This window comes from Pieris napi, chromosome 9 (assembly GCF_905475465.1).
Source record: "Pieris napi chromosome 9, ilPieNapi1.2, whole genome shotgun sequence".
In the NCBI taxonomy this organism is placed as follows: domain Eukaryota; kingdom Metazoa; phylum Arthropoda; class Insecta; order Lepidoptera; family Pieridae; genus Pieris; species Pieris napi.
Genome location: NC_062242.1, coordinates 13,111,356 through 13,126,163, shown reverse-complemented (window position 1 = coordinate 13,126,163; position 14,808 = coordinate 13,111,356). Strand labels below are relative to the sequence as shown.

At 34.4% G+C, this 14,808-nt stretch overlaps 1 long non-coding RNA gene across 1 annotated transcript; it reads left to right on the top strand.

Annotated features, from left to right (window-relative positions):
- The first annotated feature begins 103 nt into the window (after positions 1–103).
- On the top strand, positions 104–979 carry LOC125052623. The gene is made up of 3 exons (XR_007117464.1): positions 104–271; positions 539–610; positions 748–979. It is a non-coding gene; the product is annotated as an uncharacterized LOC125052623 (long non-coding RNA).
- Positions 980–14,808: the final 13,829 nt, after the last annotated feature.

The window sequence follows — 14,808 nt, the reverse complement described above, 5'->3', positions numbered from 1 at the left end:
TCTACGCCTGTATATATGCCCCAACCCGGGTGTGGTACGAGGTGGTAAATGAAAACGTAAAATTAAAGTAAATTAAAACCATATTAATTAATTAATATTTACTTTGCATTGGAATAAGACTGCGAGGCGTAGCTAGTTTTCAAAATGCTCAGGAAGCTGATTATAAACTCGCATAAAACATGTAAACATAAAATTACCGATAAAGTCTGCATCGAGCGTCATGTACTTGACTATAACATGCGCGTTGTTCACGAGTGTGCTACTTTATGTTGTGAGTTAAAACCGTTTCGTTCTTATATTTATGACTTTTATTGAGCATTTTTATTCGTAGCATTCAATATTAAAATAAAAACATGTTGCACATAGTAAACGATAACATAAACTTGGTTTTATATTACTATGCTGTGAGCTCGACTTCAAAGTCTACAATTACGCACATGTTTTAAACTAAAAATTTAATTCTAGAAATAAAAAAAATGCCAATTCAATGTTTATAGATCGGCACACACAATTTGTTTACTTTATATTTATGTGACAGAATAGCACTCACATATTTACTTTGGACAAGGACTTTAACAAATTGAAGACAGACGAGGCGCTCGCGAAACACGTAAGTATCTTCTGTTAGTGAGACGAACCCCTGGGGCATAGGGTAAGCATTTTGCTTTCCTAGCAAGTTAAGCAAGGATCAGCGTGAAATAAATAATAACACTGTATAAATTAATATATGTTAATATGTTCTTTCAGGTAGGAGAGATTGTGAAGAAGCTAAAGACCTTCAAAGTGGCGGTGCATCCTCGAATTCGTTTGTTTTATCAGCTTCTAAAACGCGGCATGTCAGACTTCGCCCAAAGAAATTCGGACTCTCTGTATAACCCACGCGTGTACCAGATCGAGGATAACAAAGCCTAAAAGATGCCTCATCATTTACAAATCTAATGTGTAAAACTTTTCTACCATATTAAAGCATAACTCTAACTTTCAGCCTTTTTCTGTCTCTAAAAACTGTTTGAATTAATCATCTGGTTAACAATAAATATAATAATATTATTTTCAAAAAGAACAAAAGACAATACAAATAGTTGGACTGCATTGTGTCATTATGTATGCATCGGACGGACACAAGAATGTAAAATAATTGGTTGCATCGAGCGTCCAATTTGTGAGGAGTTGCCAATTATTGCCGAGCCTCGGATTTACGGAACGCCGACATTGAAGTCTCTAAGATAATAATATTTATATTAAAGCTCGCTTTAAAAGCATTAAGGCAGAAGCATAACTGAAATTACTACTTATCATACAGTCAGAGGGATAGCGAAGCTCCACTTACCCCCAGCACCTCAGACCTCCACATGCTCTCGGGATTCGCCAAGGCACCAAACGAGATTCGACTTGCGGGTTACATTATTACTTTTTTGAAGAAAAAGTCCTAATATTAATGAACAAAGTCGCGTGCTAAAGCCAGTAATGTCATAATTGAATTCGTGGTTTGCAGGGGAGGGAGGAATTTTGAGCAAAATTCAAATCTATTTTCAATTGAAATATTCAAATTTGCCCGTAATATTGGTATTTTGGACGTCGGTATGTGGTTTTCAGTAACTGCGGTTGCAGGTTCGATTTCCGCCATAATTGACGAACAGAGGGATTAGAACGTTATTGGATTTTTAACGAGATTTCTCTTTAAGTAGATTTTTCTTTTGCAGGAAAAGATTATTTAGCGTGACGCTTTAGCAAGTTTATAAAAGAACACACAAGCAAAAATAATGTATCGCATTTTTTGCCTTAAATAAACAATGGAGATCCTATTTGTTGGTATTGAAATATATTTATTTATCTTGTAGTTAATATTGTCTCGAAATACATTAACGCCCAATTGCTCCAACTGATACTTCAAAGAAATTTATAAAACTCATTTCATATACACCAACAGTCTTGACTTTGTTTTTTATAATATAACGAAACGGCTGTGTAAGCACTGACAGTACGAAATGATTCGACTAAATTTAAATGAGTTATTAAAACGTTAACTTTAAAACGTCAATGTATCGTAGCTGTTTACATATATTTCGTTTCAATAAATAAATTTAGTTGAAGTTCTTCAAATAAGTGAAATATTTAAATTAAAAAAAACCAACCACATTAAACACATTTAATAACACTTCAAAAAACAATATTGATATGTTTAATATTTAATAATAGAAAACGAGTAATCTGTCCTTTCCCTTTGGAGCAAGTACGGAAGATATATCCAGCCCTCCTAAAAATATTATAGAAAAACCTGTCGCTACTGATATTGTTTAAATATGTTATTTTAAGCTATATAATACTATTTTTAATGCATAGTTTATTGAAACAGATAACTAATCAATGATTAAACTTCCAGTTTTGGCTCGCGTATGTTAGGTTTCTTTTTAATTTAGGGATTTCTTTTCTTATAATATTTTACAGGCAATCACTAAATCAGTGTATAAAACGGTTATCATGTATCATTTTAAATGTTTTTTTGAAATAATCGTTACGATACCTCACTATGCGTGGTCACCATAACTTTGCACTATACAAATCGATGTCGTCTACATAGAATACATACTTTTTATCGATATCTTCCCTTATTCACAAATATTATCTATTAAAAAATAAAATTAAGTGAATTCATAAAATGATGTTGATAACGCATCGGTTTGAGAAATTCTTGTATTTTGGTGCAAATAGCGGTAACAGGTACAAACTTAGTTATAATTCGTAGAAGGTTCGTAGCTTCTTAGCCCTTCCATAGTGGCTTCGTAGCCCGTAGGCCAACAACTTGACGCTAAGGTATCCAGCCATGTAATTAAAGTTACACACCCTTATTCATGTGGATGGCGTTTTTGTTAATCAAATGAATAAAGAAAACCAATATTTTGCAGTAATGTTTTATTGCTGTAGTAAACAACTCCCGGAACCCATGAGATTAAAAAGTTATAAATATAAAAGGGAAATACTAAATACAATTGTTTAATTGAAATTATTAGAAATATTTTCGTTGAGCGCTAATGCCGAATGTTGTGTTCATAATTTTGAAATGTTTTCTATATTTGTCTTTACTGTCATATATTGTTGGTTATTTTACAAAAATACATATATGGCGATCGTACCGCGAGAATAAGTCTGCGATTGTTATTCAAGTGGCGCCCTCCAGCTTGTTCACGGAATAAATCAGAAAAGAGATACGGTTTAGGGTTTATTGTGATTAGTTTTATCTCATTTATTCTTTGTATAGTTTAGTATGAGATCAGTTCATTAGTGAGTTCGGCAACTACAAGTTGGGTTTGTTGTAATACAAATGACATGGGATTTGATACTGGAAAATATTATGCTAGAATAAATTGGAAAGTTTATTAATTACTTATTTTTAGCATAAGCACCTAAGAAGTATCTTTAATGCTTAGAAATTCCACGAAAACGTTTCCTTAAAGATATTTAATCAAAACTCGGTCTCCACTTGGCCCAACATCGGGAACAATAAGTTACAATAGATCCATTTAAAGGGTAAACTCTAAATAATAGTCATAGATTGTAGAGGGCGAGGCACCCCAGGCCAAATCCTAAACGGCTTAACCTAAGACATGTTTACGACGCAACATGGCCGACACTTTATGGTTTTTCAACAACAAATTCCAATACATTGGATTTTCTTCGCGATAAATAATGGGGCAAAGATAACTATCGTTTTCATAAGATATACATAATTTGCTGAATTTAAATAGTCTTATGAAAAATATAAATTGGTATACACTGTTTATTTAGAGATTTTGTATTTGGAGGATAAATAAAAGATGTTCTAACTGTATTTCCGATGCCAACTGTTTGTTGTTTAATAAATAATAGCGTGTAAGTTGAGGCAATTCTTAGAAAACTCTGAATTTGCACCAAAAGAGAGAGAAATAAAGGTAGGAGTTATAAAAATGAAGGCGAAGTTTGGGTTGGCTTATCTGCGTGACAGATGGCGCTATTAATGTAATGTTAAGTGATAAAATATAAATTGTTTTAATCTTTGCCGGCAAACTGGAGAGTTGAGACGTAAATTTAAGAAAAAGATCGTAACGTTGCGTCGCTTTGAAATAAGACGCCTTAATCATTATATTGTGAACTACCAAGGTTTTTTAAACATAGGTTATTAATAAACAATACATTAACTATGACTTATATTAATTAGAAAGAGAGAGAAACGGTTTGAATTGTTTCATTTCCGTGCCGGTGCCGCTATCTCACTCACTAAATACTTTACTGTCAGTGATGTGCAATTGCAAAGCCTTATTTCTTTAACTAAAACTTACAAAAATAAGCTGTACGTAGCTACAGTTAATGAAAAACTTAAGAATTAACTTTTATTATATTCTGTTAAGTACATTTTTTACATTCTGGCAAAGAATATTCAAATTTATGGTCCCCATCGTGATACATATTAATTGTATATAGGCTCATACTTCGATGTTGAATTGTATATCTTATGTAGTATGTCTGGATATATCATGTTTATGAAAATCGTTAGTTATCGACATCTAATATCTATAAGTAAACCACTAGTGCATGTTTGTCCCGCTTCCGCTTCCCGTCACATCCATTGAGTTACACTTCGTGTACAATTTATTTTTTATGTTTCTTTTAAAAAAATTTTGGGGTGTTATTATCTCATAATATTGGCAAATTAAGTTACTGGTGAAAGTATATTATATTTAGTTTGTAAATTAGATTTTGGCTTTTATATTTACAACGTCTCACTAATTGAACTCTGATATGGTGCATTTAATGTTAGAATTAGAAATAGTTTGGAGAGGAGGGGAATATCATGCCGCAAATAGCAATGTCAGCTGGCCTAAGAATAATTGATTGTTTTGATGATTCACCAACATATTAAATTCTATTGAAATGTTGAATCCATTGGCCGGGGTTCAAACACATGACTTCTGGAGCCACTGGGACTCGAAAATTATACAAAATTGATTTTAATATGTAATAATCTTTTGCGCCTTATCAGGCCTGAGAGTTAGGTGTAAACAATACAAATTGTCCGAAATCCTGTGCTAAGTACTCCCTTCTGATCATTTTTATGCTTTCACTGAAAACTGTCAATATTACGACAGCATATAGCATATGTCGGATATGCCATTAAACTGAATGAATTCTTATCGCAGTGATTGAACTAAATATCAAAGATGAATACAAATTTGACAGAGTGTAGTGTACAGAATCGTACATAAACTGAAAGACTTAACCTCAAATGATGAGACTGCCTGAGTAACTCTAGGGTGAAGAAGATCTGGGGTCCAAACTAAAACAAGAAGGTGGAAATGCGCCGGTATTTGCTCCTCTATCTTGAAACATATATAGGTTCGGTTTTTTGCGATATTAATTCCTTTGATCAATGCGGAATGCAAACCTTTTGGAGAGTTAAATGGCCCTTTTTCAACCCATATATTTATCTTTGTCTTAAAACTATTTAGTGTTAAAGTATACTTTAAATAATATAAATTTATATATATAAAAAATCTGCATTTAAAAAATAAATTCCGCCAGCAATCGTGGCCATCGTTCAACGAAACACATATTATTCGCGGTTGCAAATGGTACTTACGTGCTTATTTCTATGGAGTCCAACGAAATATTCACGTTCAAATTACCAGCACAGACAGTTACCTAAATGTATTAAAACTTCTCCTGAAATCAAAGCAATCTTATTTAATCGAATCCATGGAACACGACTTCTACGTAAATTAGTAAAGTAAAAATTACCGTTCCTTTTATGTAACTCGAAGATTTATTCTCCTGTTTATGATGATGGCAATACATGCTATGTATAAATTGTTATTTTATAAAAGCTCTATCCAATTGCAGTAAATACGAAATGCATGGCTCTTAAATGTTGTGTAAAAGCTGATCTGGGTAACAAAATCTAATAAGTCAATATTCCTCTTTTTACTATTGAATTCATTAAAGCACATCTGTTATTCATAACCAGCTATGGAGTTTACTATGTACAACATGTTTAAAAATTGTCATCCAAGTTTAATCCACCTAATGGCGCTTTCCATCGAAACCATTTACGTCACTAACGTAATCGAGTGACGTCACTCTTTCTGTGACATGAAGGCTGAAGTTGTTAAATAAATTTCTCTTTTGTTGAATTTAAGGTTGTAAAAAAAATTCTCTACATTTTTTTATTTATTTTATTGTTGATAGAAATCGATTTGTTATTTCATTTTATTAGAGTTTTCGCAAACCTGTTACTTTATATAGCGTTGAGTTTAAAGAAACGTTTCAGAGTGCATATTGTAAATTAAAAACGTATTTTATACCTAAGACAAATATGCTAAAAATATATATAAATGCAATGCTTTTTGTTGTGTTTGTAACTTGTAGTAAAACAAGTAAAATTCAACAAAAAATTAAGGAATTGGAAAAAGAAGAAAATTATCTTTTGAAGGAATTGAACGTTATCATAAATAAAAACGTGGACTTCTTGGAGAAAGTAAACGATTCGGAGGCCGTACTTGGTGTTCATTACTTGAGAGACCTTCAAAAGCAAATAAAAGATCTTAATAGTTCCGATATTAGGGACGTCGAAATCACTCATTCAGAACAATTCAATGACACGAGTAATACTTTTCGCCGCAAAGCAAAAAAAAAATCTCATCATGACTTTATGTTAGACTTAGAAAAAATTCTTAAACCTAAACATGTGTCGGAGAAAAAACTAAAAGAAATGATCGACAACCGTGACGTAATAAAAAAGAAGTTAGACGATTGGATCTTAGAAAGAGAAAAAGAAAAAGAGCGGATAAGGAAGTATAGGATGCAGACTAAGTATCTTCTGCGTGCAGGCAAAGTGGAGAAATGTCCCAGGTTCGGCTTTGCAGGGAAGAAGAAAAAGCGAGATGACGACGATTATACCAGTTGCAAGAAGAAGTATAAAGACAGGTATGACAAGCGTTGCGATCCGAACAGAAAAAAGGTGCCGAAGCCTCCGAAGACGCCTTCAAGCGGTAAAAAAATGTATCCGTGCTGTAGGAAGTGCTGCAAGAAGTCCTATATGGGGTGTCTCTAAATAATTTCCTATTTTATTCAAGACCCTACGAAATAGATATTTTAAAACATAAATAGGACAAGCGGATTTCCAAAACCATATCATTTATTTAATTTAACTTCTATAAAAGCGTATCCCAATCGCATTATAAGCCAGAGACGCCGGCTAATTTTATCCCGAGATTGTGTTTGGCGCCGCAGGGAATGCGCGTTGGTCAGTACTTATGTACTTATAAGTAGGCACATTTTTATTATGTTTTAAAGTGTGTGCCACCTCACAGTAGTTAATCTTTATGAAGAAAATGGAAGATATAAAATTACGCAAAGCCCGTCAGCAGCTTACCATAAATAATTCAAGGGGAATCATAGCTTATCTCTACGATAGTTGGGTATTGTCTTTACTGGGCCACTGGTATCGGACTACCAATACTGGCACAATGAAAAAATGGGGATTGGGGCGAGTCACTGAGCCCGATAAGATAGCGTGGCTCTAACCCATTTGTATTATTGCCTGCCGCCGCTACTACGAGTCCCACGACTCGTCTCTTAGGACAATAAATAAGTTGCCATTCGTTAAAAATATAAACTTAATATTGCTTACAAGTATAGATACATGAAAAAGGATGTACTACGCGGTACTAATTGTTTATCTGACATTTCAAACATCAATATGGGCCATATCATATCGCGGTTGGTGCATACAATTGTTTTTTTTGTTTTGTTAATATATGCAGTACATTGTAGTGTGAGAAATTATAACATTTTCTATTAGTCTGCATTGAGCAGTGATTTAAAATACTTATCTATCTCTCTCTCTATTTGCCGAGTAACTTTGGTCTCGATTGTATCGTGAGTAGCGGTAGAAGAAATATCATACGGGTATGGAAGGTCCGCGGTTAAGACATTACTCAGATTAATTCGGGTCCGTAATGAACCGACCCTAAGACCCACATGCTACGTTTACTTATGTTCGATTTGATTAAATTTAATATTTTTTTACGCACCTCAACTTATTAGGACAAAAGAAAGTATAAAAATAAGTCTGGATATCAGGGGCGCTACAACCTCTTTAGGCCTTGGCCTCAGATTTATGAATCTGTTTCATGATCATTTTTAAATCGAATAGGCAAGTAGGTGATCAGCATCCAGTGCCTGACACGCGCCGTCGACTTTTTGGGTCTAAGGTTTCCTCACGATGTTTTCCTTCACCGTTCGAGCGAATGTTAAATGCGTACATAGAAAGAAAGTCCAGCCGGGGATCGAACCTACGACCTCAAGTATGAGAGTCGCACGCTGAAGCCACTAGGCCTATTTGACTTTGATCGACGTAAAACGCTCCGCTCGTTTATCAGGTCTTGAATATAAACATAAAAAATCCAATTTACTACCAATATGCAGTCGTGAATAGGTACGAGGCGTAGAACACAATTGTGAAGCATTGAAAACGTAAATGAGTTAAAGACATTTTAAGAACAATACGTCAATCTCGTTATACAAGCGGAGGTTAAAGTGGGGGGGGTGCAGAGGAGGGGAGGAGTGTCGAGAGGAAATATTCGATTGGGAAGTTGTTTCCCGACGAATTGTGAAAACTCGGAAATTGAGTAATAGGGCGACGTTGTTTTGTTTACCGCCGTTTGCTTAATAATGTGTTATTTATTACATTGGAAGACCTTGCATGAGTGCAGTTTTTTCCTTCTTGACATCTAATGGGTACTTTTAATAATTCAGCTTCTAGGCGTTTCAAAAGTAGTTTATATTATGTAAAACATCAGATTTTGTTTGGTAATCAATTAAAATGCCGAACCGTTGCCACGTTTGGATTCTTATTAAACAACGTTTTATATTTAACTATCTATTTCTTTTCTTATGTAATAAGAGGCAAACGGGCAGGTGGCTCACCTGATGTTAAGTGATACCGCCCATGGACACTCACATTGCCAGAGGCTCGCAAGTGCGTTACCGGCCTTTTAGGAATTGGTACGCTCTTTTCTTGCAGGAGCCTAAGTCGAATTGGTTGGAAAATATATCAGTATCTAATAGATGATTCACAATATATATTTTTTAAATTCATACAAAATGCTACAATTTTATTACCAAACTGTGAATATTTTTAACGAACCACAGTTCTCTGTAATTAAATAACAATTTTCATATTGGCTCCGTTAGTTCGAGCCGTAAAGCCGAATTTTAGAATTTAAACATTTGAATACTAGGTCCCTACGTGCTTTTTAAATTATTTCATTGTGTTGTTTCCTTTGTAATTGCTGTCTATTTTATGTTGGTAACATTTAGAAATTGTAAGAAGGTTTTTTATTTATACAGGTAAACGTATAAAATATAGCTATTTTTTGTCTATGCTCGGGCTAGTGGTTAGCTATTAATTACGTCGCATGCTCACCGCAAATCAGACTGATACAAAATGTAGCTCAAACAAGCTGCATTACAAATAAAGTGTTCAAACAGCGAGCCGCTCGTCAAACTGATGCTTGCTGTGGGCAGGGTGAGTGCGTCTGTTTGTGGCCAAGTCAAGCTAACTGTCTTCCCGCGACCTGAATATTGAGAGGCCCACATCGCCTATAATATATGTATTTGTCGCAAAGCAACATGTAACAACAGTGGCATGTTTAGACTTAAGTGTTAAGAGAGACGCAACATTATTTGATTTCATTTTTGAAGTGGAACTTTTTTAAAAGCCAAGATGTGCCGCGTTTTTGTCAAAGAAAAGTAAAAATATTTTATGTTTTATGTACCTAAATAATTTTTTAAAATCTCAAATGACGAATTGTAAATTAAAATGCCTCGTGCTTTTATCATCGAAGAAATACATTTAAAAAAATAAATTTATAATTTGTATTAATCTTCGATACTTTTAATATTTTATTGATATAACAGAGGATCGGTTAGATAGATTTAGGAAAAATTTGATATTTAAAATGCCATTTTTGCGTAGTAACCAATGCCCTAATAATTTATATAGCACATTCTTTGATTCATTTATTGGTGAATTCAAAAATGTGTTCACTCCAAAGACTTTTTTGGTCTCGGAGAAACCTACCTTTTGTGACTGGGCAACTCCGGAGCTACACAAAAAAAGGCTAAAATTGTATGAGTTGTATGATGAAAAACAGTATAATGACAGTGAAGAATTTAAAACTTATGTTAGGATATTCTCAAAAAGTTTTAGGCAAGAGTGTAGAATCGCTAAGGCGAAACACTTAAGTCTTAGAATAAACAACAGCTCTGATAAGATAAAGGCTACTTGGAAAATTATAAACGAGGAGACTGGAAGAACCTCCAGAAAGGATACTGAATTCAAAGTGAACATAAACGGCAAAGTAATTAGTTCCGACCTCGAAGTAGCCTCTGCATTTGAAGAGTTTTTTACTAACATTCCTTTAAATACAACCAGCGTTTTAAATTCTTCACCATCAGCCGCCCTTTTATTATTGAAAAAGAATGTTCCTGTATGCAATCATAAGTTTGTATTTAGCCGCATTAGCTGCAATGACATTATAAAAACATTTAAACAGCTAAAAATAAAAAAAACTAAAGATCTTTGGGGTGTATCTGTTTTCATTTTACAATCAGTAATCAATACTATCAGTTCAGAGTTGGCTATAATATTTAATGAATGTATAGATTGTGGAGTCTTTCCAGACCAGATGAAGATAAGTAAAATCACACCGTTATTCAAAACGGGCAGCACTTCGGACCCCACAAATTTTAGACCCATATCTGTGCTGCCGGCTTTGAGTAAAATCTTTGAAAAAATCATTCTTGAACAATTATTGACACATTTTAATAATAATAAAATTATGCATAGCCAGCAGTTTGGTTTTACAAGAGGTCGCTCCACAGCAGATGCTGGCATTCAATTAATTTCCGAGATTTTAAATGCTTGGGAAAATTCTCATGATGCCATTGGAGTTTTTTGCGACTTATCAAAGGCTTTTGACTGTGTCCATCACGAAATCCTAATCAAGAAACTTCAACACTATGGCATTGGCGAAAGGGCGCTAAATCTTGTGGAATCATACCTGAGCGATAGAATTCAAAAGGTAAATGTAAATGGAGCTATATCACAGGGATCCTCTGTTACTATGGGAGTACCGCAGGGCTCCATACTTGGTCCCTTCTTATTCCTTGTCTATATAAATGACCTGCCATTTCTTGTAAAGGAGCTTCACGAGATAGTACTGTTTGCTGATGACACTTCGCTTTTATTTAAAGTGAAACGACAAAATCCATCACTTGATAACGTAAACAGTGCCATCTCCAGTGTAGTTCACTGGTTTAATACAAATAATCTTAAGTTAAACGAAAAGAAGACAAAATGTGTTAAATTTGTAACTACAAATGTAAAAAGTAGTCATTCTCAAATAATAATTAAAGACGAGGAAATAGACTTTGTTGATAATGCGGTGTTCTTGGGAATTACTTTAGATAGTAAACTCCAGTGGGGCCGACACATAGAAGGTCTTTCGAATAGGCTAAGTTCCGCAGCGTTCGCAGTTAAAAAGATACGCGATCTTACGGATGAGAACACAGCAAAGCTTGTTTATTTCAGCTATTTTCATAGTATAATGTCATATGGTGTTATTTTGTGGGGTAATGCAGCTGACATTAAATCGATATTTGTAGTGCAAAAGCGGGCTATAAGAGCGATCTGTGGGTTGTCCCCACGGGAGTCGGTCCGAAGCAAATTTAAGGAATTACATATTTTGACTCTGGCAAGTCAATACATTTATGAGAATATTTTGTATGTGCGGAAAAATATAGATATCTTTAAAAAGAATAGTAGCTTCCATAATTATAGTACTCGTAATAAAGACAAAATTTGCGCACCAACCAGAAGGCTGCATAAAACGAGTAATTCTTTCCAAGGCAATTGTATACGTTTTTTCAACAAAATCCCTAGTGAAATACAAGCGTTGTCAATAAATAAATTTAAATCGTACATTAAAGTAAAACTGCTTACTAAGGCTTATTATAATATAAATGAATATTTAAACGATCCTAGTGCTTGGATATGAGTTGCTCCAGTATATATTATAGGTAACACGACTGAATCTCTCGGCTGCATTTCCAGACTCTGGGGCGATCGTCAACATCCACGACTGTTTTAATGTAAAGTGGGAACAAACCGTGATCCATGTGGTATCCAATTATTTCAGTATTATTATTATTTTCTTATGTAGCCAAGTCCACATTTCAAGGATCGTCATGCTCGCTTAAATGTCATTGCTTGTGGCGGCGTCCATGCGTCGGGTTGTCTCTCTCCCTAAAATATGGCGAGGGGGCCGATGGCTGGCCATGCGTCATACTCGTGAACGGGTGCTGCTTGTGGTGACTGGTCGTACTTGAATTCGTGTATGCGGTGATGTTAATTATTTCGACTATGTGTTTGCGTGTTGTTCCCACGAGAATGTAAGTGCGTGCTCCTATTTCACCATGCCTCCTGCTGATAGGGGACAAGTCTTTGTTTTTATTTATGTTCTTATTATTAATTACTTAAAATGTCATGTGGAACATGGTGTAATGGTTGCAGCTCCTTACAACCGTTGTGTAAAAAAAAAAAAAAAAAACATGGCGATTAAAAAGAGTGGCGGAGAGTTTATTGCCAGTTCTTCTCTTCCGTTCTACGCCCTTGATTTGAGAACTGGCAGTAAATGTAAAATTAGAAGCATTAATATTTATATCTTTAATGACGAATCACAAGTGTACATTGTGTTACCTACGTGAATAAATGATTTTTGAATTTTTGAATTTTGATAATTAAATTCATTAAATTCCTAACATATCTTCCTTTTAACTCCTCCCCCTAAGTCTTGGAAATCTTAAGTTTTAGATTTGTATAAATATGAACAAGAACTTAAAAATTCGTTTGCCAAAGAAGTTTCACTTCTGACATGTGTACTTTGTAGGCAAGCACTTTTTTTTAAATTAAAAAGCACATAAAGGATTACAAATATCTGAATAGTGAAGGAAAATATAAAATAATAGATATTTCATTACCCTACAATAGGTGCACACACCCTGCCGCGCTCATAACACTGCGGTACAGTCGTGCACATTAATTGTTTAACGTTAATTTTGATTCACCGACACATGTATTAGCTGCTCCGCTATTACCCATGTATTTCATTGTCATTATTTAAATACCACTAATTTACTTGCAGCTCTGTCAATTGCAGTGGTTAGGACGATTGATTAGTGATTACTGACTAAATGACGGCTAGCAAACATTTTGAGTAATGCTAATTTTTGACAATTCTGATGAACGTTTCAATGAATATTTTACTAAATCACAGATTATAAAAAAAATCTTGATTGTAAGAGGTCTACATTGTAATATATAAATATTACAATTAAGAACTTTGGTGACAATTACAAACTTAGGTCGACAGTGGTCTATTCAATTAGTTTTTTCATGCGTACGATTGACGTACGATCATATGTACCATTATTTTAGCAAATAATTGGAAATACACAATACTGTGATAGAGGAGTTTAGCACTAAGCATGCCCATTTAACGTGTCTTAAATCGCATAAAGGACACTTTATTTGTACATTAAGTATAGGTAAGGAAAAGGTAAAGGGAATATCTCAGTTATTGAATACTAAAAATGCATAATACAGCTAGACTGCATCGTTAGCCTCACACCGACCTCCAGTCTCAGAGATGAGCACAAACTAAGTGAGATCAGTATTAGTACTACATTCGCGCTGATCGCCGTCACAGTTATTAAGAACGTGCGATACAAGTCACTCGATACAGCGAAGGAATTTACTAACACACAATCTCAAACTTAATTTTATTATGTATTTGAATATTTGGAATGTATTTAGGAATAGTATTAAGGTTCCTAATAAATAGCCTTTTGCTCCTTCCTCATTTTTTTAAGGAATAATAACCGACAGTAAAATTGTTAATGCCGCAACTGAAGAATGCTACAGGTAGCTGACAGGATATCTAAATAAAAACTAAGTAATATATAAACAAACAAAACAGAACCATCCGGGTTATTGCCAAGAAATTGTACCACACTTGCTAGCATGTAAAAAATTTCCATGAGCCCGAGGATACAAAATTATAGAAGTAGTTGTACTTTCAGACATGTTCATGTTGACCTTTGCAAAATAGAAGACATATACAATTTTATTATGTAAAACATATATACGGGTGTAAGTTACTTTAAAAACTTAAACCAGAATGTTAAATATGCCAAAAAAATGGTCACACACAGCGTCATTACGCTAAAGATGCGTTATATGCAAGGGATACACCTCATCAAAGACTCTGAAACCGGCGCAAGAGAAGCGGAATAACAATGTCGGAAACCCTGACAAGTGCTGTTAAATATAAAACCAGAATAGAATCAAAGCTAGACGAAATACTTAAGTTAAGATATAATAATCTTGACTGGGGACCCAGTAGGGAAGGAGCTTTCAAAAGAGGGGGCTAGGGGGCTAGTGCGTAGACTCAAAAGGATCAAGGATATTGAGCTAGTGGCGTTTTAGAGACTATGAGTCTAGTCCGATTTAGAGTGAAAAGTTTAAGTGTTAGTGACAACTGTGTTAATTAAAGATCTAAAATCATTAGTAACTTTCCTGTATATTATCTTAAAAAGGCTAGATTAGAGTAAAAAGAAAAAAAAATATATAAAATATAAATAATATTCGCTGCCGTTGATAAATTGCGACGCAACACTAGTTTGACGTGGTTCTTGAGCGGCAGCCACAAA